The sequence below is a fragment of the Podarcis filfolensis genome (assembly GCF_964270895.1).
Source record: "Podarcis filfolensis genome assembly, chromosome: 3".
In the NCBI taxonomy this organism is placed as follows: domain Eukaryota; kingdom Metazoa; phylum Chordata; class Lepidosauria; order Squamata; family Lacertidae; genus Podarcis; species Podarcis filfolensis.
The window spans coordinates 7,278,120-7,304,031 of NC_139606.1; positions in this window are offsets into that span (position 1 = coordinate 7,278,120).

Here is a 25,912-nt window from a genome sequence, read left to right on the forward strand (position 1 = left end):
GGCAAAGCAGAGGTAGCTCAGAAGAACAAGCTCACTTCTTGCTTTTTCTCCAGCTGTGGAGATGAGTGCCAGATGCAGACAAAGAAGGGAGGTGGGAGCTCAAGAGGAGAGGAGGGGGGGAATCACTTCAGGCTAGAAGCAAGGGGAAGTGTCAGCCAGCTAAGAAGGGCGTGGGAAAGCCTCAAGGCCCATGTGGCTGGCCAATTTTCTGAATCACTGCCTGAGGGGATTGGAGAGTTTAGCACTGTGACAACTTGAAGGGGGTGATCCACCTGGAAAATAAGCCAGGCAGGGGCAGAGAAGAAAAGATCTCTACCCTTTTCTGCAAGAGAATGGTTTAATGGCAGGCAGCAGTGAAGCTGAAGGGAGCATCGTCATAACAGAAGACTGAAAGTGAAGGAGAGAGCAAGAATTAGGTATTTTGCCTCTGGATGCCGCACTTTTTCTTCTTGTATTCTCTTCCTAGTTCGTCAAAGCAGCTGGCATGTGTGTGTTGTCTCCTGCAGATGAATCAGACATGTCAGACACACAGCTGTGCATATTTAGCACACAGAGATCTGATTAGCTATTTGCTGGCCAGCAAGGAGCAGACTGGATTTGGAGGTGATTGCTCACAATTGTGGGGTGAAAGCCACAGAGAGTCCTCTGCACTCATTAATCTTCTACAACAGGCTAGGCTGCCTTCTAACCAGAGCTGCTCCTCCTTTCCTTCAAATCTCTCCTACGTAGACCTACTCCTATTGCAATTGCTACTGCTGCTCTGCTGTATAATGAGAAGCCATTTGAACTAAATTAGATAATACAATGGAACACAACACTATTCAGAAACACAAGTCCTGCTATAAGCACCTTCTGGCTGCTGAGGAATCTAAACTGCTGATGACATTTACACAACCCGCCTGCTGGAAAAAAATGGTTGCCATTGATTCATTGCTCAAGAAAAACCAGGAGAATCTGGAAGTTACAGCTGTGATCAGTTTCATGCAATTTACTAGAACATTGCTATGTCCAGATCCTGGACATTGTATTTAATTGCCTGAAGCTGAAGTGGGAGAAAACTGCAACTTCCATGCCTATTTCTTCTACGTTGTCATTATCTGCTGGCTGTGAGGCACCCTTAGAGATCTGCTAGCCTACAGATAGTCATCATGGTGCCCTCTCTAGACATTATTGAACTACAACCCTCATCATCCATGGCTAGACCTCCAGTGAAGAAGCGTCCACCACCTCCTACAGGAGACCATTCCACTGTCGAACAGCTCTTACCTTCAGAAAGTTCTTCTTGATGTTAAGTCAGAACTTCCTTCCTTGTAACCTGAATCCATTGCTTCGGAGCAGGAGAAAACAAGCTTGCCGCAATTTCACGATGATCATCATTCTGAAAAATGCATTATTAGCCATGACGATATGTGTCTGCTTTTTTAAGCATTCTGAATTGTTCTCGGTGTTTTCAAAACTGTCTTGCTTTGCTGCAGCCCTGGGCTCCTTTGAGAGGAAGGGCAGGATAAAAAGGTCCTGGGTCGGCCAACAGAAAATTTACAGACAAAATAGCAGAATTAAAATGATGGCAGGGAGCATCATGTTGAGGAGACATGATCCAGACAGCAGTAATAAAGCTGGCGCAGCAGCAACAAAGTCCACCAAGTGTGTCCATGCTGACAGATGCCCAAGTTACTGTTGAGCATAAACACCACAGGTGCGAGGGAAGAAGCAGGCCTTGGTCGCTATAAATATTTAACTGTGGCAGATGAATAATAAATTAGCAAGAACAACTTCATGACATAAAATCACGAAGAACTGTACCTCAGACTGTGAACAATATGGCAAATCCCATTAAAGCACAGTTGTGGGGCTTTGTTTTTTTTTTCTGCTTTCATATGTGTGTGTGTGAGAGAGAGAGAGAGAAATCAAAACAAGAATGTAGTGATTGGTCTATTCCTCTCTTCAGTCTCATTCCGGATGCAACCAATTAAAGTCAGTGGGCCTGGGAGGACTCTAACCATCTGCATTAAAGGTAAAGGTACCCCTGACCGTTAGGTCCAGTCGCGGACGACTCTGGGGTTGCGAGCTCATCTTGCTCTATAGGCCGAGGGAGCCGGCATTTGTTCACAGTCAGCTTCTGGGTCATGTGGCCAGCATGACTAAGCCGCTTCTGGTGAACCAGAGCAGCACACAGAAATGCCGTTTACCTTCCCGCCAGAGCGGTACCTATTTATCTACTTGCACTTTGACGTGCTTTCGAACTACTAGGTTGGCAGGAGCAGAGACCAAGCAACGGGAGCTCACCCCATCGCGGGGATTCAAACTGCTGACCTTCTGATCAGTACGCCCTAGGTTCTGTGGTTTAGACCACAGCACCACCTGCGTCCCTAGCCATCTGCATTATATTAGCCTAAAAGAACTCATTGTGAAGCCTGACCAAGTCAGCATTACAACAAGGATCTGATAACATCCACTAATAAGTCTGATGAGAGAGACCCAATGCAACCAGAGTGAAATGTTTGTGGCTGTGGTCTTCATTCAACCCCAAACTGCGATCAGACTCCATTGATGGCACATTCATTATAATTTGTAACTATTTCTTTATTGCATTTGTATCCCGTCCTTTCTTTAAGGAGTTCAGTGTAACATCCCATCCAGGTGTTGATGTCTAGAAGCTACATCAGCCACCTCCAGACATTTTCCAATAGGGCTTTTCAGACAGTGGGGAAATGTTCATACTTCTGAGGCCCCCAGGATTATAGCTGGCATCCTTGATCATTTCTTGTTGATCTCTTACCTCTCTTCCACAACTTGATTCAGAGATATGATGGTTCATGGTTGACAGATATAACAGTGCCAAACTAACAAGTTGCCTGCTCATTGTAAGTCATTAAGGCTGCACTCCTATTCACAGCAAGGGACGCGGATGGCGCTGTGGGTAAAACCACAGTGCCTAGGACTTGCCGATCGTATGATCGGCGGTTCAAATCCCCGCGGCGGGGTGAGCTCCCTCGTCTTCGGTCCCAGCTCCTGCCCACCTAGCAGTTCGAAAGCACCCTTAAAAAGTGCAAGTAGATAAATAGGTACCGCGTTATAGCGGGAAGGTAAACGGCGTTCCGTGTGCTGTGCTGGTGCAGGCTCGCCAGAGCAGCGATGTCACACTGGCCATGTGACCCGGAAGTGTCTGCGGACGGCGCCGGCTCCCGGCCTCTAGAGTGAGATGAGCGTACAACCCTAGAGTCTGTCAAGACTGGCCCGTACAGGCAGGGGTACCTTTACCTTTACCTTTTACCTATTCACAGCTACCTGTGAATAAGTCTTGTTGACTCATCAGAATTTACTTCTAAGTAAGCTTGCAGAGGATGGCTGCCATCCTCTTTGTGTACTTCAATAAGGACCCACCTAATTTTTAATTATTGTCACTGGAAGTTGTTTTAAGCCATTTTTAACATTGTGTTTTAATTGTTGTAACACACCCTGGGACCTAAGAAGGAAGGGTAGGTAACTAATTAAATTAATATTAACAAGAATCCTAAACATAGATTTCAGGCTGGTGTAAAGAAGAAAAACCCTCAAATCTCAATATCACATTAAAACAAGCCATTAAAAAATTAAAATAACATGATAAAACTTGGACAATAACAAAGAACCAACCAACCAACCAGAAACTATTCAGCAAGTAAGAAAATACAGTGAACATAAAAAGCCTGCGCAAATAAAGAAAATTAACCCGGTGCGAAAAGTAATGCCATGTTGCTGTCCGTCTTATTTCAGGTGGCCCCCTCTCCTTTGTGAATACACAATGCACTTCTCTTATAGATGGAACTTGGATAAAGGCCTCATGTGAAGATCTTAATGTATTGACAGGTTTGGTATGAGAGGGAGCACTGCGTCAGGCATTGGGTTTTCAGGCCATTTCGGGCTTTAAAGGCCGCTGAGCCCAGAAAGAAATAAGCAGCCAATGGAACTGATTCACAAGAGGCGTAGTATGGCTCCTCTTAGAGAAACCCATTAGAACTCTAGCAACATCATTCTGCGCTTCCACTTCTGGATTGCCTTCAAAGGCATACTCATGTACAGCATATCAGAGTAATCCTTCCTGTCCTGGAAGGGCTGCAACTGATGATCCTTCAGGTGTTTTGAGCCACCGTCTTCCATGGGTCTTCCATGTTGGAGTAGAGCATTCCCCAAGCTTTGCTCCTGCAGTGTCAGAAAGATTGTAACGCCATACTGCAGTAGTTGCCCCCTGCTCACCAGTTCCTGGACCCAGACAATTTACAATTTATTTATTTACGGCTATTAGCCCATAAAATATGTACAAACATAAAAACACAGGGACATAAAAACAGATATATCCGACAACAGAAGGTGAACACCACGATGCAAGGGTGGGTCATTGAGCAGAGCCAAGTGACAGCTTGGGGCCAGGAGAGCTCCAAGGGACGGATCACAGAAAAGGAAAACTGAAGACGAACTCCGACATGCACTCTCATCATAACAGTCCGATTAGTTTTGATGATGTTGTTGTTTTTTGGTGGTTTTTGAGTGTGAGATAACCGCATTCAGAAATCTCGCCACCTGCAGAGTTACAGAAGGATCTGTATCCTGCAAAAGCAGTGCGGCGTGTGACTCAACAGGCCTGCCAACCAAGCGCAGTAAAGCAGGACCCAGGAATTTAGCCCTGGCTATGCTATGTAGGGGACAGTTGAACATTATATGTGAAAGAGATTCAACAGTTTCCCCGTCACACACGCATAGCGGAGACACCAAACCCTTGGAAAATCTGTGGTTCAGCAGGTTCGATGGAAAGACATTGAACCTTGCACGAATAAATGCACGTCAGTGTGGTACTGATGAAAGAGATGACCTGGACCCAGTAACCACCTACCATTAGTGTTTCCATCTTGTCAGGACTGTGTAATACATTTGTTTTGGGGGTATCTTCTGCTGTGTACTAATATAATTATGATGGGGGGCAGCCAATCTCCAGCTTTAATGTTAAAGCAACACCTTGTGGGGCAAGGGCTTTGGATCTGGAAAGTGATTTAGAATCAATAGAATTTTTTAATTTAGTTTTGAGATCTTGGATAGCACCTGTAATGAACAAAAGTAAGAGGTCAACAGCTAGTATTCCAGGAGTACAAGCAGATGGGGAGGGTGTAGTAAGAGGGAACATACATCTTGCAATTGACCACTGGGGGAATCTCATGCTCATTTCATGGATTATGAAACCCTGGTTTATATTGGAATGATTCATTGTATATGTGTCATTTTAATTATACTTTAGCATTCTTGTGTTTGATGGCTAAATGATTGCTGATCAAGGCTTATGGCCTCTTTTTTCATCTTTATTGTGTTCTGCCTCCTGACAGCAGTCCAAGGTGATGTGAACTTCCTGCTATTGACTTTTCTCACTCCTCTGAGGAGGTTGTCATGGAGAATTAAGTTATTGACAAATCAACAGCTTATGTGTTAAACTGTTTCCTGCACGTCTTCATTGTTAGGAATGTGGGAACTGACTGAGGCTCATTTCCATTCAGAATATAGCCCATTTCTGCAGCAGTGGAAAGAATATCCAATGACACAGACTGGATTTTACACAGTTTGTAATGAATTTCTCCTAATGCCTACAAATGAAAAGATTGGGTTCTGACGAATTGAAATGTTTCTTTTAGGGTTATGAAATGCAATGCAAACTTCATTTCAAAATATTTGGCCCGGGGGGCGGGGGGGAATAACCTGACGTGATAAAGAGTTGTTAATGATTCCATTGACTTTGAAAAAATAAAATAAATCTAGGGCCAGTTGGCACTCAGATTCTTCTGTTAAGGCAAGTTCAGGCAACAGAATGAAATGAGTATTCACAGTTCTAATCTCCTCGGCAATATGATTTTTGTTTTGGGAAGGAATCACGTACAGTAGGTGTGACTGAGCAATCACAATAGACAAGAGTTAATTAATATTACGTTAACTGTGAGAGATGATGGTTGAAATTTTTTCTGGTACGTGACACAATAGATGTTAATTTGTGCTGGATCTCTTGCATGAGTCATGAAGTCATTCTTTAATACTTTCCCATTATGCCTCCCATCATGAGAGAGAAAAATTCTTCTATATTATTAGATGTGATCCATTTCTGAGGATATTGTGAATATTTCTAAGAAGGAATGTATATTTGTTTTTTAAACTGCACAATTACAATGTGTTGTTGTTGTTGTTGTTGTTGTTGTTGTTGTTGTTGTTGTTATATTTATTCATTGCCATATACCCAAAAAAATGACACGTTGCCTTACAATATAATAAGAAATGCAAATGCAAAGTTACAATTAAAATGTCATGTCATGGACAGGCTGGATGCAGAGGATGATGGGAGGCACCAGCCGAGGAAGAAGGCTCGGAGCCAGGGGATTGGTGGTGGGATGACGATGAGAGGTCAGAGAGAGAAGGAGCAGACTGGGAGGAGGAGATGTCAGAAGCAGAAGAGGTAGCAGGGTTTAGTGAACAGAAAGAGGCTGTGGCAGAGCACAGTTCAGACTCTGAGGCAGAAGCAGGGTCTGGAGAGGAGTGGGGCCAGGAGACAGAGGAGCAGCCTGCTGAAGAAGCCAGGGAGTTGTTGGTTTCTGTTTATGCCACTGTGCAGTGCTTGGAGTCACAAGACTCTGTTTTGCATTCCAGACGTTCCAAACTGTTGGAAGTCTCACGGAAGACGGGAGACGGATGTGATGTTACTGGTTTCCTGTTCCTTTGTTTTCCAGTTGCTCTCTGATTTCACAGAGAGAGGATGTATTTTCTGTCTGAGTAGTTAGAAATAAAACCTAGCAATGTAGCTCATATTTCTCATTTCTTCTGCTGCTTTGATACTCTGCTGAATGGGGAACGTGCCTTGAGCCTTATCAAAGGCTCAGGTTGTTAATCATCGTCGGAGGAGATTCTGAAGGCTCGACCGGAGGAGTAGCTCGGTCTTAGCGGATGTTCCAACAGGAGTCTCCCCTCCTGTTGCAACCAGCTCCCCTCCCCACTGGTCTCCTAGAACATGCAGAGAAAGGAAAAAAGCAGAGCAAAGGGGGATTGTGCACAGACATAGCCTGAGAGTAGGTGGGAAAGACCCTGGAGAGGGGGACCCTGAAGAGGAGCTTCAGTCCTCACAACTGCTTCAATGGGGCTAGACCTCCTCAGCGGCAGAAGAAGCCGCTCGGGCGCCTGGGGCACCGCGCCCAGGGGCAGGACGGGGCAAGGTGAGGGCAGGGCGCACTGCAGGGCCTCTGGAGTCTGCCTACCTCTTTCCACTCAGCCGCCCAACAGCTGGCAGGGAGAGGCAGCGGGCGGACCATTTGGGCTGCACGGAGCCTGCATACACCCAAGCCACCACGTCTCTCCCGGGAGAGATGTGTGGCTCGGGCACACTGCAGCTGAGTGCCACTCTGCATTTTGTCACACACACCCCAGTGGTGACACCCGGGGCGGCCTGTCCCCACCTTCCTCCACCCTGGAGCTCCTAGAAAGAGTAGCAGGGGGAAGGTACATTTTAGCACATGTGGTGGAATTGCAAGATTATTTTTTAATAAAGGGAAATGATATACGATGAATTGGACAAAAAGGTTTAAAATAACATTTGTTTAAAAAACCAGAAGGCTTTTTGTTAAGTATTTTAGGACAAGTGTTGCTGAAAGAAAAACTGACATTTTTTATGTATGCTACAACAGCGGCAAGAATTTTAATAGCACAAACTGGAAGACCGGAGAAGTGCCATAAAAAGAACAATGGCAAGAAAAGTTAATGAACTATGCAGAGTTAGCAAAGTTAACGGACAAACTGCGTGAAAAGGACAATAATGATTTTGAAAAAGAATGGGAACCCTTTACAATATATTTGCAGAAACAAAACACAACAAAAAAACATAGACTCGTTGGCAGGATTTACATAAACATTTACAATTTTATTTATAGAGAACAAGAAGTATAACAATATGATAACGTAGTATTAGATCCAAACAGGAAATCATTTGATGTAATAAACCAGAAATGGAAGCTGAGGGAAGTCAACAGGTAGGGGGGAAATTGGAAAATGAGTGTTTTGTAATGATATTGGATATTTGTTACGAGAAAAGAAAATCAATAAAAAAAAATTTTTTTAAAAAAAAAGAAAGAGTAGCAGAGACCACTATGCCAGAGCTGTGGATTGTTTCCTTGAATAAAGAGTTAATTTCACTGGCTTCAGAAGATTTATTGTTCTGTTGCTGACCTATGCCTGACTCCATCCCTGACATGTAATAAACAAAACTAAAACTGATCCTCAGGTTATTCAAGAAAAAATATTAATAAGAAAAATACACCGATAACATCAGCAAAATCACCATGAAATGACAAACCAGCAAATCTCACTAGACATCTGCCTCCTGGGAAGATCTAAGTGCCCATTCAAGAGGGATCACCATAGAGCTCAACAGTCCTGTGTCTTCTTTCACCGCACCTGAGTTCCAGATCTCAAAAATACCAGTTACAGATAGGTAGCCGTGTTGGTCTGCCATATTCAAAACAAAAAAAATTTTTTTCCTTCCAGTAGCACCTTAAAGACCAACTAAGTTAGTTCTTGGTATGAGCTTTCGTGTGCACGCACACTTCTTCAGATACGATGGTATCTGAAGAAGTGTGCGTGCACACGAAAGCTCATACCAAGAACTAACTTAGTTGGTCTTTAAGGTGCTACTGGAAGGAAAAAAAAATTTTTTTGTTTCAAAAATACCAAACACTGAGAAAGCAGCCTCAATAGGGGAAACGCACAGAACTTCTGCTCCTAGTGATATCGCTTAGTGGGTGCAATAAGGTGTTCAAGGGAATAAACAAGATTCTATTATGGTGTATGGGGATTTGTGTACCAGGTGCTTTTCCCCTCATGCAGGGCAGAAAATGCCCTTTGTTTCTTTTTACATTTATGAAGTCTTTCCCTTTCTTTAAGAAGCTCAGAATCACTCCTTGTGGTATTTTCTCAAGACACCCAACAGGTCCAAACTTGTTTACCAAGCCTGTTTCCACTACTATATGGCACAAATACTGCCACCATGCAGGCTGTGGTCTATTCCCAGGAAAATGGTCTTCTAGTTCCATTGCCTGGACGTTTCTCCTAGCAGAGGAACCTGAAGGAAAGGGGGAGAATTTATGAAGAGCCATAGAGCTGGATTAGACAAAAGTCCTATCTTGGCCAACATCCTATTTCCTGGAGGGGCCAACTCTGAGGATATAAATGATTTAAAGTAGTCTGGGGAAAATTGAGGAGGAAGAAAGAAAAAGGTGGAGAGAGTTGAATCTTAATAAACTTCTCAACCGAACCACTCTTGATAGCTTTTATCAGTAAGGAGACCAAAACACATCTATGAGTTACCCTACACTTCCTTCAGCTTCTCAGAAATATAAAGCACCTGTATGCTATGTCTGAGAGGTTGGCAGTATGTGAATATGTTTAAATATACCCAAGAAATAAACTGGACCATAAAGAAGGCTGATTGATGCTTTTGAATTATGGTGCTGGAGGAGACTCTTGAGAGCCCCATGGACTGCAAGAAGATCAAACCTCTCCATTCTGAAGGAAATCAGTCCTGAGTGCTCACTGGAAGGACAGAACGTGAAGCTGAGGCTCCAATACTTTGGCCACCTCATGAGAAGAGAAGACTCCCTGGAAAAGACCCTGATGTTGGGAAAGATGGAGGGCACAAGGAGAAGGGGACGACGGAGGACGAGATGGTTGGACAGTGTTCTCAAAGCTACCAGCATGAGTTTGACCAAACTGTGGGAGGCAGTGGAAGACAGGAGGGCCTGGTGTGCTCTGGTCCATGGGGTCATGAAGAGTCAGACACAACTAAACAACAACAACAATAAATAAACTGATTAATCAACTGAAAGGAAAATGTTCAGTCAACAATACTTCAGCAAATGTTTACTACAACTAGGATGATGATGATTTACATTTTTATTCCACCCTTCCTCCATGGTGGCAAATTCCACAGTGATACAAAAGGCTATGGAGAAATACAATTGCAAGTAAAACGAAAACATAATTGAAACAATGAAAAATATCTAAAAACATTTTAAAACATTAAAGGTGCCAAAAAACGTATTACCATCCATCGTGCTTATTTCGCTAAGCATGGACATGTAAGTACTGATGGGCCATGTTCTGAGATGGGCATGGGGAACCTGTAGCCCTCCAGATATTACTGGGCTCCAGTTTCCATCAGGATTATGGGAGTTTTACTTCAGCAACTTCTGGAGAGCACAGATTCCTCACCTGTGCTCTAAGATAAGGGTTCAGATAGAAAACTCTGTCCCTCTCTTCCCCACATATCTCACAACCTTGTAATTCTCATAATTCTTAAATAGGCAGAAATGCTATAGCAAAATAAAGTATTGAAAATGCAATCTGCCTGTTGCAGGGTATGCCTGCCAATGAAATGGCTGTGAAAAATGTCCTTTTAAGCAAGATAAACTACTGGATTTTTTTTTAAGGTTGACTGATGCTTTCATACATTTTGAAACTCGGAGATGGATAAATTGTGTGGCTGATTCATAATGACATCAATTACACTTATGGTATGGTAATAATTCACTCCTTTATTATTATTTATGAGGTGATTTTAGGGTTTTAAAAAATGTTTTATGTTTATTGATGTGTTTGGTTAACACACACTTAAACGACCTGGTCAGGTGCTTTTGCAGGATGCTAGAGAATGGCAAAATCAATACATTCTGCACCCGAGAACAATCTCCTTAGTTTTGTAGTGCAAAATAATGATTCCCTGTGCAACATCCCAGGAGCCTCAAAAGATAATTGCAATTCCACACAGTCAACAGTCTGCTCAGATCCATATAATCACTCTCCTTAGCAGTTTTATATTTGTTTGCGATCTTTCGCTTTAATGCCTCTTTTATTCATGGTGATCCAAATTGGCTGTTGTTTTTTTAAGAAAATTTAGGAAGAAGGAATACCAATCTGGAGGAGAGCAGAGAAGGAACTCCTTGCACAAACTATTACAGCCTGCAGCCCTATTCACACATTCCTGGGAGAAAGTTCATTGAATTTGCTAGCGTTACATCTGAGTAGACATGCCTATGATGCACTGTTATTTACCTTTTAGTACGGTTTGGATGCTAACCTCTGAAAAATGAAAAGCTGTGACCTTTTAACCTAAACATTAGACTAAGAACACTTCCACCATATTTAAGGCTATATAACAGTTGCGTGTTGAGTCCCATAATGCCACCCCCCCAAAAAATTCACACTTCACACATCAATTTTTGTTTAAGGTTTTTGGCATAATTTTGGCCACAACTTTATTCAAAATACAAAAAATGTGAGTGGTTGCTTAGGCATTGGTTATGACTATCTGTCCTTGCCCTCAGGGACAGAGCTGGCCTTCCGGACACCAACGGAAGCCAGCGTGGGAAACAAGTATTGGGTGAGAAAATGAAGCTGGGCATCAGTCCCTCACTTCTCACCCTCATGTTCCTGTGGGGCTTGCACGGCCCAAGTCCGATGCCAGGGACAAGGACGAAAAGAATGGCAAGCCCCTGGATTCCTTTAACGGAATTCCCTTTCCGCACCATTTGGAGGGGTAGGCACTTACCCCTCCAAGCACCAATTTAACCAATGCCTAACCGCCAACCTTACAAGTTGTGACGATTTGCTACGCAGTAGGCAAAAACCAAATGGCACCAGCCAATCAGCCAGATGGCAAAATTCCTACCGGGCCCCTGCTCCAAGGCGGACGACCCCATGACAGGCATAGCAAGGTCAAGCGATCAAGAAAAAACCACCCTATTAAAGGGAGGGAGGGCGGGTGATCCAGTGCAAAATGGCCAAGAGGACGTCCAACGTCTGGCCCCTGTATTTAAAGACTCTGACCCCTCCTCCAAATTGGCAACAATCAAAACTCCCCAGCAACCCAATTTTAACCACTTAAAGGCTTGGGTTCCTCACCAAATCTGCCCAGTAACGGCAGGGTGGCTTGTTCCCCCAACCGCAACACGTGCTCTCTGTTAGGGAGAACACGCTTTACAAACGCTTTGGATTACAAACACTTCGGGTTACAAACTCCGCTACCCGGGTTGCCCCAGGATGAGAACGGAAATCGCGCGCCGGTTTTGCAGCGGCAGTGGGAGGCCCCATTAGCAAAAGTGCGCCTCAGGTTAAGAACGGTTTCGGGTTAAGAACGGACCTCCGGAACGAATTAAGTTCATAACCCAAGGTACCACCGTATTAATATTGTGCCACTTGAAGCAACTAGATGCATAAAAACTGACACCTTTTTGAATAAAACATTAACTAGGCCTATAAGTATTGTTCAAAACTTTACTAACCAGAACTTCTTTAAAAACAGGTACAAAAGCAATCAAGGATACATCCAAATAATTCCATCAGACATATGGCTGTCCAAGGTCTAGGTTCATCTACTTAGAAATAAATACCTTATAATCACAGCTAACAAACATAGCTCTCTCTCACACACAAACACACACGGGCTCCATTAGCCTACCTTCCAGCCCAAGGCTGTTGAGCTCCTTGGAGAAACATCTTATCACATCCTTCTCCTAATGAGCCTGGGAACACCGAAAATAGCCACCGCCATTCCAAGATGGCAAATTTGCAATTGAACACCTTCATCACATGATCTCATGTTAAACACTCAGTTTAAGAGCAGAGAACGTCGCAGCTAATTACAAACTAGGTTTGAGCTCAGAAAGCTCTCAGTGTGATGCCATGGAAAATCCCCAATGTTAGCAATACACATTCAGGCATTTTCCATTTCAGTGTCAATTAAACAATTATACTTAATAGAGACTCCCCCTCTCGTAAATAATTTGCAGAGTTGATCTTATGCCCCTCCTAGCTGCTACCAAGAAACGTGTCTGCCAGAATCTTAAATGGTATAGCCAGATGGCATCATATAACTACAATTCTAAAAGATCTGAATTGAGTGTTATTTTCCACCATTTTCGTTCTGTTTTGTAGACCTTTAATGAAAGCTTGTATGTTTGCAAGACAGAAGCACACATACAATATATGAACTTCCTAGGCTATTTCATTTCAGTCCTGTAGAAATTGAAGGAGCGTTGGCTAGTGTGTTCTTAGTTCCACTCTGTGGAGGCCTGAACTAAAATTACGGCTTGAAAGCAAACGCGGTGACCTTTAAAGGAGTCGAGAAGAAGCTATTTCCAGCACATTACTAAATGCTATATTTTAAAGGTTCTAACCTTATTTGCTACAAGTGTATAATATCAGGAAAACCTTGTGAGCGAAGGTTCTGCATTCATCACATGGCCCAAGTCACTTTACAGAGGAGATGGGGGAAAGTTATTACATTCCCACTTCCAGACACTAAAGTTCAAGCCCCTTTTCCAGTTGCGTTTTGCTGCATTAAAGAAGGTTCAGGGATCACTTTCAGAATTACAGGCTTCTTGACCTAACAAAAAATATATAAAGTTTCCAAGAAATAGCAATGACTGTGCCATCCCGGAGAGCAATTTACGATTCAGACGCATACCCCGAAGAGCCCCTACAAAGACCAGACCAGCGTCTATTTGATATCTTCAAAGCATAAACTTTATTGAGCAAAATATTGTTTTATGTGGATTCTAATAGAAATTGATTTATAAGGCCTGGTTTAAAAGTAAAAGATGGGCAAGGCAGGAGACATCCAAGCTGCAAAGTCCTGCAAGGCCACCCTTAAAGCAGGAGTTTAATTTCACTGAGCAGGTAACAAGAGATGTGTGATGGCCCCTGTTTTATAGAGCCTCGTTTAATGTCTGACACTCCACAGAGACCTCAAAGCTGTCATGTTGCGATGCTTAGAAGAAGCATAAAGTAAAATATAAACTTCACTTCACTTATTATTGTTATCATTATTTATCGATTTATATCGTGGTTTTTGTTGGCAGGACGGCTGGTTCCTCTAAATAAATCAGATCTCATAAAAAATAGTCATGGCAAATAAAACATCAAATGGAGGCAATGACAACAAGTGGCAATGAAATGCAAAATAAGAGCAGAGGAGAAATAAGCAAGGTTTAGAGGAGTGTGTGTGTGTGCGTATGCGCACGCACGCACACGCTCACTCACTCACACACACACATACATATTTCTCCTAACTGAATCAGCAAAGTAAATATTGCAAGGTCAAACATTTTACCAGCCAGACTCCAAATGAGAAAATGTGCAAGGCAGTGAAAATAGTAAATAGCAGAGGTGAAAAATGTAAATATAAATCAATGGTGGTGGGTAATTTCCACAATGGATTCTAAACATGAACCAGGGGCAAAAGAAAAATTCAAAAATAAATCACAGTTTGGAAGGTAGCAATAAAGTTTTCAATTAAGTTAGTGTGCGCTAATTAGAGAGGTAGGCAGTTCATAGATCACTACTGACCAACAAAGCAAAATGGGGCTTACAATTTAGAGTATTTATTTACCGCTTGGAGTGTTCTTGAGCAGATGCTCACATTTATGCTGCATTTGACCCCCCGCTAATTGAGAACACATTAGTTTCAGCTAAAATGTTGGTAGCTTCCAGAGGAATTCAGTGAATACTCCCATTGTACAAGTTACTAGATGGAGTTCTTAATTATGAGAAAAACCCAAAGCATCCCCTGAGAAAATAGAAATTTTATCTATTATGGAATCCTCTTGTATGCTGTCGGATGAGCTATCATTCTTTAAAGGACGGTAAGGTGTGTCACCATTTGGTAACAAGCTTTTTACACATCATCAGTCATATTCTTTTTAACCCTATATTCTTCTTTGATATACAATTGACCATTTAGCTCAGATGTGTGTGCAGAGTGTGACAGATAGATGGATGATATAGATAGATAGATAGATGATAGATAGATATAGATAGATAGATAGATGATAGATAGATAGATAGATAGATAGATAGATAGATAGATAGATAGATAGATGATAGATAGATAGAAGATAGATAGATAGATAGATGATAGATAGATAGATAGATAGATAGATAGATAGATAGATAGATGATAGATAGATAGATAGATGATAGATAGATAGATGATAGACAGATGATAGATGATAGATGATAGATATAGATAGATGATAGATAGATAGATAGATAGATGATAGATAGATAGATAGATAGATAGATAGATAGATAGATAGATGATAGATAGATAGATAGATGATAGATAGATAGATAGATAGATAGATAGATAGATAGATAGATAGATAGACAGACAGACAGACAGACTGGTATTGTTTAAAAATCAGCAAAATAATGAAAGACATAGACATTTAACAGATTACCATTGTGGTTTTGGGAAGCTACCCATCAAAGTAAAATGAGCATTGTCTTGAATATTCTGAGAGTTAACTTTTCCTGCAGTACAGTGGTACCTCGGGTTAAGAACTTAATTCGTTCTGGAGGTCCATTCTTAACCTGAAACTGTTCTTAACCTGAGGTAGCACTTCAGCTAATGGGGCCTCTCATTGCTGCTGCGCCGCCGTCTGTAACCCGAGGTACCACTGTACCTCGGGTTACATACGCTTCAGGTTACATACGCTTCAGGTTACAGACTCCACTAACCCAGAAATAGTACCTTGGGTTAAGAACTTTGCTTCAGGATGAGAACAGAAATCGTGCTCTGGCGGCGTGGCAGCAGCAGGAGGCCCCATTAGCTGAAATGGTACCTCAGGTTAACAACAGTTTCAGGTTAAGAACGGACCTCCAGAATGAATTAAGTTCTTAACCCGAGGTACCACTGTACTAGAAGTACTTATCTTAGCCATTTATCTCAGTGGAACTTCCTCCCATTCAAACTGTAGGACTGTACTGTTAGATAGCAAACATTTTCACTCATTGTTAACTCTCCCCACACTCAGCATAAACATCCTATACAAGCTTACTCAGAAGACCATCCTACTGAATTTAAGGGCAATCTAGTCCAAACCCCTTGCAATGCAAGAATCTCAACTAAAGCATCCCTGACAGATGGCCATCCAATCTCTGCTTTAAAACCTACAAGGAAGGAGAGTCCACAACCTCTCGTGGGAGTCTGTTCCACTGTCGAACAGCTCTTCCTGTCAGAAAGCTCTTCCTGATATTTATTTGTAATCTCCTTTCTTGTAACTTGAAGCCATTGCTAGTCCTAGCCTCTGGAGCAGGAGAAAACAAGGTTCCTTCATCTTCCATGTGAAGCGCTTTAGATATCTGAAGTTGGCTATCCTCTCAATCTCCTCTTTACCTGACTAAATGTACACAACTCCCTCAGCCATTCTTCATAAGGCTTGCTTTCCAGGCCCTTATCATGTTGATCTCCCTTCTCTGTGCATGTTCTGATTGTGTTTTTCGGCTCTGTTGCAATATAAGTACTGAAGAGGTAAAGGTAAACCCCTGACCGTTAAGCCCAGTCGCGAACGACTCTGGGGTTGCAGCGCTCATCTCACTTTACTGGCCGAGGGAGCCGATGTTTGTCCGCAGACAGTTTTTCCGGGTCATGTGGCCAGCATGACTAAGCTGTTTCTGGCGCAACGGAACATTGAAACCAGAGCAGCACACGGAAACGCCGTTTACCTTCCCGCTGGGAAGGTATTTATTTACTTGCATTTCGATGTGCTTTCGAACTGCTAGGTTGGCAGGAGCTGGGACCGAGCATCGGGAGCTCACCCCGTGGTGGGGACTCGAACAGCAAACCTTCTGATCGGCAAACCCAAGAGGCTCAGTGGTTTAGACCACAGCACCACCCGTGTCCCCCACCTTTCCTTAAAGGTAAAGGTAAAGGGACCCCTGACCATTAGGTCCAGTCGCAGACGACTCTGGGGTTGAGGCACTCATCTTGCTTTATTGGCCGAGGGAGCCGGTGTACAGCTTCCTGGTCATGTGGCCAGCATGACTAAGCCGCTTCTAGCGAACCAGAGCAGCGCACGGAAACGCCGTTTACCTTCCCGCCGGAGTGGTACCTATTTATCTACTTGCACTTTGACGTGCCTTCGAACTGCTAGGTTGGCAGGAGCAGGGACACCTAGGGTATTGGTACCAGTGTGGCACTGTGGTTTGTTCACCAATTCTGAAATATGTCCTTTGCTTCCCTAACTACCAGAGGGTGGGATTCATCTAAATTCCTGTTCTGTTGCAATGATTTAAAAACTGCAATAGGATTTCGCCTTCTCCTCCTCCTATGTGTGCTATGTACCATCCCAAAATCTTCTGCGGAAGGTTGAGCTAATTATAGGCTGTGTTAAGGAAGTGTTTTCTCTTGGTTCCTTTCCGTTATGCTACCTATAAGTACAAAAGGGACAAGTTCAATGTGATCTTGCCTGGCCTGGGGATTTGCAGAAAGCTTTTATTCCTATAAGTCTTTGAATCAGCTCCCTTTGAAATGACAACCATTCTATTAATTTTGGCAACATTAGATCATACTTTTAACAGGTAACAGGTCCTGGGCACTCATGGAAACCACAGATACATCTTCATAGCCCTTTAATGGTGCAATGAGATAACTAAAATATATGTTAGACTGAATAATGTCATGCCTTCCTACAGTGAAAAAGCCCAATATTGATTTCTTTCTATTATTTACTCCTTAGCTGGCAATAGGTCAAACAAGTCAATCTATGGGTAGATTCAGATGTTTTCAAATATCATGGAAGTCATTTAGCAAAGGTGTAGGGGAGGATTTGTGACTGGGACAGGTTAGGGCACAACGCGAAAGGAATTAGCTTATACAGTCGTACCTCGGAAGTCGAACAGAATCCGTTGTGAAAGTCCGTTCGACTTCCAAAACGTTCAAAAAACAAAGCATGGCTTCTGATTGGCTGCAGGCAGGTCCTGCAGCCAATCGGAAGCCCTGTCAGACTTTTGGCTTCCAAAAATAGTTCGCAAACTGGAACAGTCACTTCCGGGTTTGCGGTGTTCGAGAGCCAAAACTAAGATGTTCAACTTCCAAGGTACGACTGTAGAAACAAAAGCCTTGGAGAATAATATTGATATATTGATATATTGATATATTGATATATTGATATATTGATATATTGATACTGAAGCCATTGGTGGCCTGCTCAGAAGCACTCAGAATATGCACAAGTATGTGTTTCTGTCAGTCCATATACAGATATAATATCCTGTGGAAGTTCACCCCCAGAATGCAATCATAGGAGCACTGAGCAAGGTGATCCTAAAAGCACCAAGCATTGTGGTGTAATTGATTCTTGAAGTTTTATTGACGCCATTTCTGTGTCCTCCATAGCAAAGCATTAATGTAAATTTATTAAATAAAAAAAGGTGCAGCAACCACATTGGTGAAAGATGCATTACCTGTAGTGATATACAACTTCCACCTTACCCTAGCAGTATAGAAGGACGTCTACATGCTGGGCAAATGTGCTCTGAGCATCCATTATTTCCAGTGGTTGAAGAATCATCAAGTAATGTCAAAAAAATTCCATGGAGATTACTGTGAGTTTACAATGAGAGACTGGAAAGACCACCCAACTGAAATTTATTACTGAATTCCTCAGTTAAACCCACCATGTGTGTAAGCACCTGGGAGAGAGAGAGAAAAATACTATTTTATATTATTTAAACTGAAAGATCTGGTGGATGCACTACTAAATAAAAACTAAATACTCTGAGTGATTTCCTCACTCTCCTTTTACAGAAATGATTAAAAGTGATATTGGTACTTTGTAATAAGCTGCTGAGATAATGCACTCACTATCAAATTTCACCAGGCTTCATGTTTGAATATCCTGGCGTGGATCCCTCCCCACAACCTTTCTTCGTACTAAAGACCTCTCATTGACATTGTAATACTAGCTGGGAATTAGCTGGTGGCCATTTCTGAAGATGATGATTTTCGTAAAACTTGTATACTCATACGCACCCATTGCCTTTCTTTTTCAAAACCCATCACTGTATCAAACCCATGCTGGGAAGTTAAATACTCAAGTCACCCCATTAGAGAACAAAACTCAGTTCCGCCACCTGCTGAACTAGGATTTGAGGGGTGATGTTCTAGCCTAGCTATGGATGCAGCCCCTTACACACTTTTCCACACACCACTTTCTCTACAGTGGGATTTATTTCTGAGTAGATATGTATAGGATCACACTGAGAGCCTTCTTCCTGACTTACTGGTTTTGAATGTGGTTGTTGTTGTTTAGTTGTTTAGTCATATCCTATTCTTCGTGACCCCATGGACCAGAGCACACCAGGCACTCCTGTTTTCCACTGCCTCCCGCAGTTTGGTCAAACTCATGCTGGTAGCTTTGAGAACACTGTCCAACCATCTCGTCCTCCATCGTCCCCTTCTCCTTGTGCCCTCCATCTTTCCAAAAATCAGGGTCTTTTCAAGGGAGCCTTCTCTTCTCATGAGGTGGCCAAAGTATTGGAGCCTCAGCTTCAGGATGTGTCCTTCCAGTGAGCACTCAGGGCTGATTTCCTTCAGAATGGAGAGCTTTGGTCTTCTTGCAGTCCATGGGGCTCTCAAGAGTCTCCTCCAGCACCAGAATTCAAAAGCATCAATTCTTTGGCGATCAGCCTTCTTTATGGTCCAGCTCTCTACTGGGAAAACCATAGCTTTAACAATACGGACCTTTGTCAGCAAGGTGATGTCTCTGCTTTTTAAGTTGCTGTCTAGGTTTGTCATTGCTTTTCTCCCAAGTAGCAGGCGTATTTTAATTTCGTGACTGCTGTCACCATCTGCAGTGATCAGGGAACCCAAGAAAGTAAAATCTCTCACTGCCTCCATTTCTTCCCCTTCTATTTGCCAGGAGGTGATGGCCCAGTGGCCATAATCTTCGTTTTTTTGATGTTGAGCTTCAGACCATATTTTGCGCTCTCCTCTTTCACCCTCATTAAAAAGTGCTTTAATTCCTCCTCACTTTCTGCCATCAATGTTGTGTCATCTGCATATCTGAGGTTGTTGATATTTCTTCCGGCAATCTTAATTCCGGCTAGGGATTCATCCAGCCCAGTCTTTCACATGATGGATTCTGCACATAAGTTAAAAAAGCAGGGAGACAATATACAGCCTTGTCGTACTCCTTTCCCAATTTTGAACCAATCAGTTGTTCCATATCCAGTTCTAACTGTAGCTTCTTGTCCCACATAGAGATTTCTCAGGAGACAGATGAGGTGATCAGGCACTCCCATTTCTTTAAGAACTTGCCATGGGCAATAGCCCTGGGTAATTGTGGTGCCACCCCTGCATGAGTGCGATAGCTCCACCGATGCCAGGGTAGTGGGAACGAGGTTGAGAGCCTGCCCACAACCAGGACCATCTATTAAGATGATCCCATTTACCACACTTCACAGGCAGAGGGGTGAGGGAGAGCTCTCTCCCTCCTATAGCAAACCCACTGCATTTCTACACTTGGCACAGAGGAGGGGATCTCCCTACTCTCACAACCTATTTGGTTCCTTTGCTGGATGCAGAGGAGGGATGGAGCACTCTGCAAGCCTGCTCACCTACTGTGTACCGTAAAATAAGGTAGCCAACATTGCACCCTGCAGATGTTATGGAGTCAAACTTCCACCATCTCTGACCACTGGCCTTTGAAGGTGACCCGGAAACTGCAACTAATCCAGAATGCGGCAGCTAGGCTGGTGCCTGGAAGCGGCCACCGAGACCACATAACGCTGGTCCTGAAAGACCTACATTGGCTCCCAGTGCGTTTCTGAGCACAATTCAAAGTGTTGGCCTTTAAAGCCCTAAATGGCCTTGGCCCAGTATACCTCCACCCCCATCGTTCAGTCCAGACACTGAGGTCCAGCTCTGAGAGTCTTCTGGTGGTTCCCTCTGCAAGAAGTGAAGCTACAGGCAGAGGGTCTTCTCGGTAGTGGCGCCTGCCATCAGATGTCAAGGAAATAAACAACTATCTGACTTCTAGAAGACATCTGAAGGCAACCGTTTTTAGGGAAGTCTTTGATGTTTGATTTTTAAGCGTGTTTTTTATATTCTCTTGGGAGCCGTCCAGAGTGTCTGGGGAAACCCAAGCAGATGGGTATAAATATATTATTAATTTATTATTATTATTATTATTATTATTATTATTATTATTATTATTATTTGGGCTGCTGGGAGTTGGAGTCCAACAAACATGGGGTTGTCCTCAAACATGGTCTAGAAACTGTGCTTGGCCTGGCATCTCAAATTTCAGTGGCACCCTGTGTGATGCCAAAATCTGGCACCTGCACCCACTTGTCTCTTGCCTTCCATTGTATGTCACAGTTGCGACAGTGCCTGCTGTGGCACCCCTAAAGGTGTGCGTGGTGCAAACGTTGCTCACACTCCCCTTTGCATGAGGGCAGTGGGTCAAGCACACGGACATCCCATTTTTCCAACATCACCATTGATCCTGATCATTCAATTCAAGGCACCTTTGCTTATGTTTAAATCCCAGAATGACCCAGGGCCTAAATATAAGAGAAAACACCTGCTCCATACAGACTTGCCTGTGCCTTGAGAACGACCTCTAAGGCCCTCCTGATGGTCTCACTGCAGGGCAACGTGCGCAGGATATTGGCTCAGAGAAGAGTCTTTTGGGTGGTGGCTCCAGGTCTGTAGAATTCCCTCCCTGCTGAGGGAGGTGTGCCTGGCCACTTCATTACACAGTTTTAGAAAACAGGTCCAGATGCATTCCTTTCATCCAGCTTTTGTGAGTGTGTAGGTGTGAAGAATTGTCAGCTTTTACTGTTAGATTTGTTTGAAGTTGAATAATTTAAAGCTGCCTCTTTTTCTTTTCTGTGTGGGTGTTGGCATTATGGCATTTTTTCGTTATATCTGAGTTTTATTACTTTTGCATTGTTTTACATTTTATTCATGTAAACTGCTCAAGGACCTATTAGTGAGGGACACTATAAAAAGGTAAAGGTAAAGGGACCCCTGACCATTAGGTCCAGTCATGACCGACTCTGGGGTTGCAGCGCTCATCTCGCTTTATTGGCTGAGGGCGTCCGGGTCATGTGGCCAGCATGACTAAGCCGCTTCTGGCGAACCAGAGCAGTGCACGGAAACGCCGTTTACCTTCCCACCAGAGTGGTACCTATTTATCTACTTGCACTTTGACGTGCTTTCGAACTGCTAGGTTGGCAGGAGCAGGGACCGAGCAACGGGAGCTCACCCTGTCGCAGGGATTCGAACCTCCAACCTTCTGATCGGCAAGCCTTAGGCTCTGTGGTTTAACCCACAGCGCCACCCGCATCCCGAGGGACCCTATACAAAACACTTAAACAAATATATGAATAACTCTGCTCTGTTTACCCCTGACTTAGAACCTGGCATTCAGGTTTTCGCCCTCAATAGGACCATTAAAAAACCAAAAACCCCAAAAGCTTCATTTTAGGAAAAGTACACCCAATAAAGAATTTTATTACCAAGGGTGAGAAGAGAAAGAAAAACCTTGATGAAATGAACTGGTACACAGCAGCCCACTCAACTGTGCTTCAAGGAATACTAAATTTCATTTTTTAAAAGTTTTTTTTAACTTAGTTTCAAGCCTACTATTTCCCCGAGTTCCAGCAATGAACCCGCTTTATTAAACTGACATTTAGGATGTAGTTAATCTCAAAAATTGGCTGAGACCTTTAGATATTAGAAAAATCAGTTTGAAAAAGCCATTTAGTGCTGCTACTCCTTTCAAAATGATTGGAAAGGACAGATCATTTGAATACCAAGAGGTAATTTGAATACTCAGAGTAATAGTCAAATTAACTCAGAATTGGTTAATTTGAGTAATTTCTTCTTGTTTTGGCCAATGAAGCAAACCCTTTAATTAAGGAAATATCTTTGGCCAAGATCCATGTGTTGGGGCCTTAGCTTAGTGGTAGAGCACATGATTCACACGCAGGAAGTCCCAGGTTAAAGTCCTGCCATCCTTATTAAAAGGGTCGTGATGCAGAAGACTCCCTCCTTGAGAGGCAGGAAATCTTCTGCCAATCAGAGTAGAATATGCTAAGCTGGGTGAGCAACTAGGTCACACCCACACACCATATATGTAACAGATCCTTGGACCACTTGGGGGATCCTGGGAACTATACGATTGTGAGGTCAGCAACCTTAACAAACCACAGTTTCCAAGATTCTTGGGTAGAACCATGAAGTAGTTGTTGTTGTTTAGTCGTTTAGTCGTGTCCGACTCTTCGTGACCCCATGGACCAGAGCACGCCAGGCACTCCTGTCTTCCACTGCCTCCTGCAGTTTGGTCAAACTCATGCTGGTAGCTTCGAGAACACTGTCCAACCATCTCGTCCTCCGTCGTCCCCTTCTCCTTGTGCCCTCCATCTTTCCCAGCATCAGGGTCTTTTCCAGGGAGTCTTCTCTTCTCATGAGGTGGCCAAAGTATTGGAGTCTCAGCTTCAGGATCTGTCCTTCCAGTGAGCACTCAGGGCTGGTTTCCTTCAGAATGGATAGGTTTGATCTTCTTGCAGTCCATGGGACTCTCAAGAGTCTCCTCCAGCACCATAATTCAAAAGCATATGAAGTAGTTACTGCAGATATTAATATTTGAAGTGACTAAATGCATGAAAACTGAGACCTTTTGGAGGGAAGCATTGTCCAGACCCATTAGATATTATTCAAACTTTTACTTGTGGAACTTTCTTTAAAATATAACAAAAAACAGTAAGTGATACAGTGGTACCTCGGGTTACATACGCTTCAGGTTACAGACTCCGCTAACCCAGAAATAGTGCTTCAGGTTAAGAACTTTGCTTCAGGATGAGAACAGAAATTGTGCTCCGGTGGCACGGCTGCAGCAGGAGACCCCATTAGCTAAAGTGGTGCTTCAGGTTAAGAACAGTTTCAGGTTAAGAACGGACCTCCAGAACAAATTAAGTACTTAACCCAAGGTACCACTGTACATCCAAACAGTTCCATATCTTGTGCATATCCCACACAAGCTCGGAATCTTCTTAGAAATAACAGGATTGAGATCATAACTTTGTCTCTTCCCCGTTCCAGCCTCCATTAACCTGGAGCTGTTTCCCTTCCATTTCCCTTCAGGAGAGTCTTTTATACCTCTTTAGTGCATAGGGTCTTGGGAGAACAAAGAAAACGGCCAGCCACCCTTCCAAGATGGCCCAATATGCAATTCAATACCTTTGTCACATGGTCCAAGGTTCACTCTCAGCATAGAGTAAAGAACAATCAATAGTTAACCATTAACTCATTTAGGAGCTTAGAGTCCCACAATTTGCACCCGTGGATTTTTCCCAGCATTAAACCTTCAGCAGTAGACATAGGCATTTACCATTTCAATGTGAATTAAACTAATTATGCTTCTTCTTCTTTGGCGATCACTCGTAGCCGAGTAAGATTGTCTTCCATAAACACGGTTTTAACAATGAGTCCGTAAGTGACTGTGGAGGCCAATTCTGGATCCACACGTCCTTCCACAGTGGGGATATTGGTTTCCAGGCGTGAGTTGATCACGGTGTGGATTTGCCAAGCATGCCTTCCTCCTAGCACGTTTCTCCCTTACATCCTGAGTTCGAGTGTCTTCAAAGCCCATGATAGTGGTATGAGTGCTTTAAATGTACTGATATGCCATCTAACAGGTTCAGACACCTTACGTTTCATGAAATTCATTAAAGGCAGAAATCCCATGCCAGCTTACCTGGGAGTAAGTTCCATTGAATTTAGTGGCTCTTACTTCTGAGTAGACACACACTGTTAATTAATCCTTTTATAATACAACCATTTGCATGGAGTAAATCCTATTAAACTGAATCCAGCTCAAATGAAACTGGGTTACTATTGCACATAGCATTGGAGCCAACTCCTAGAGGCCATGGGGGCTTCGACCCCCGCAATAAAATATTTGAGGGGGCCAGGCCCCCACAAAGTTGGTGGGCATTTCCATTCAAATGGTGTGTGTGCACTGCGTCATGTGATCGATTATGTGGGGGCAGTCCTTACCTGAGCCCCCGCAATATTTTATTCAAGTTGGCACCCCCGGCACATAGATTTGAGATTTGCAACAGCTGCAAACCTCAAACTCTTCTGTTTGTATAACCCAGTGCTTCCTGCCACTGTGCAGAAGGAGGCTTGTGTAATGTTACACACACTCATGTTAGGTTGCACAAAGCTGCACCAATGCAGCTTTTCATGAAGAACCATGTCTTTTCCCTTCCCTGGATCATGTGCCATTCTCTGGCTCGCAATGTCTGGATATGGAGGCTGCTGCAAACCATAGCAGCTTTAAAGCAGGACCTTCTGATTGGCTGGGCTTATCCCTTTTAATTTTCAACAGTGTCTCTAACAAAGCATCACTCCGGGGCATTGTGGGAAACTGAAATAGCAGCTCTCAGGCCTAGCCTTCTGGTGCTGATTAAAGTAATAATGATTAATTATTATATATTGTTATTATTTAATGACATTTATACACCGCTTGATTGTAAAAAAGGAACCACACTCCAAGTGGTTTACAAAAAGATAAAACAAGAAAATCAAGAGAGAGAGGAACACAACAGTATTTTAAAACATACAAAAGTTAAAATACTAAGACAGGTTAAAATGACCTCAACTTCCTAAACATCTAATAATTAAAGTAATAATAATCAGGAGTGGTCCCTGCAAGTATTCTGAGGCCCTGGCCACTGCCCCAAGATGCTGTGTCCTGGCACCAGCCTTGAAGTGCCTCTTCATCATCATATATTACTAAAAAGGTAAAGGACCCCTAATCCTTAAGTCCAGTCGTGAACGACTCTGGGGTTGTGGCACTCATCTCGCTTTACTGGCCAAGAGAGCCGGCGTTTGTCCACAGACAGTTTTCCCGGGTCATGTGGTCACCATGACTAAGCTGCTTCTGGTGAAACCAGAGCCACGCATGGAAACGCTGTTTACCTTCCTGCTGGAGTGGTACCTAGTTATCTACTTGTACTTTGATGTGCTTTCAAACTGCTAGGTTGCCAGGAGCTAGGACCGAGC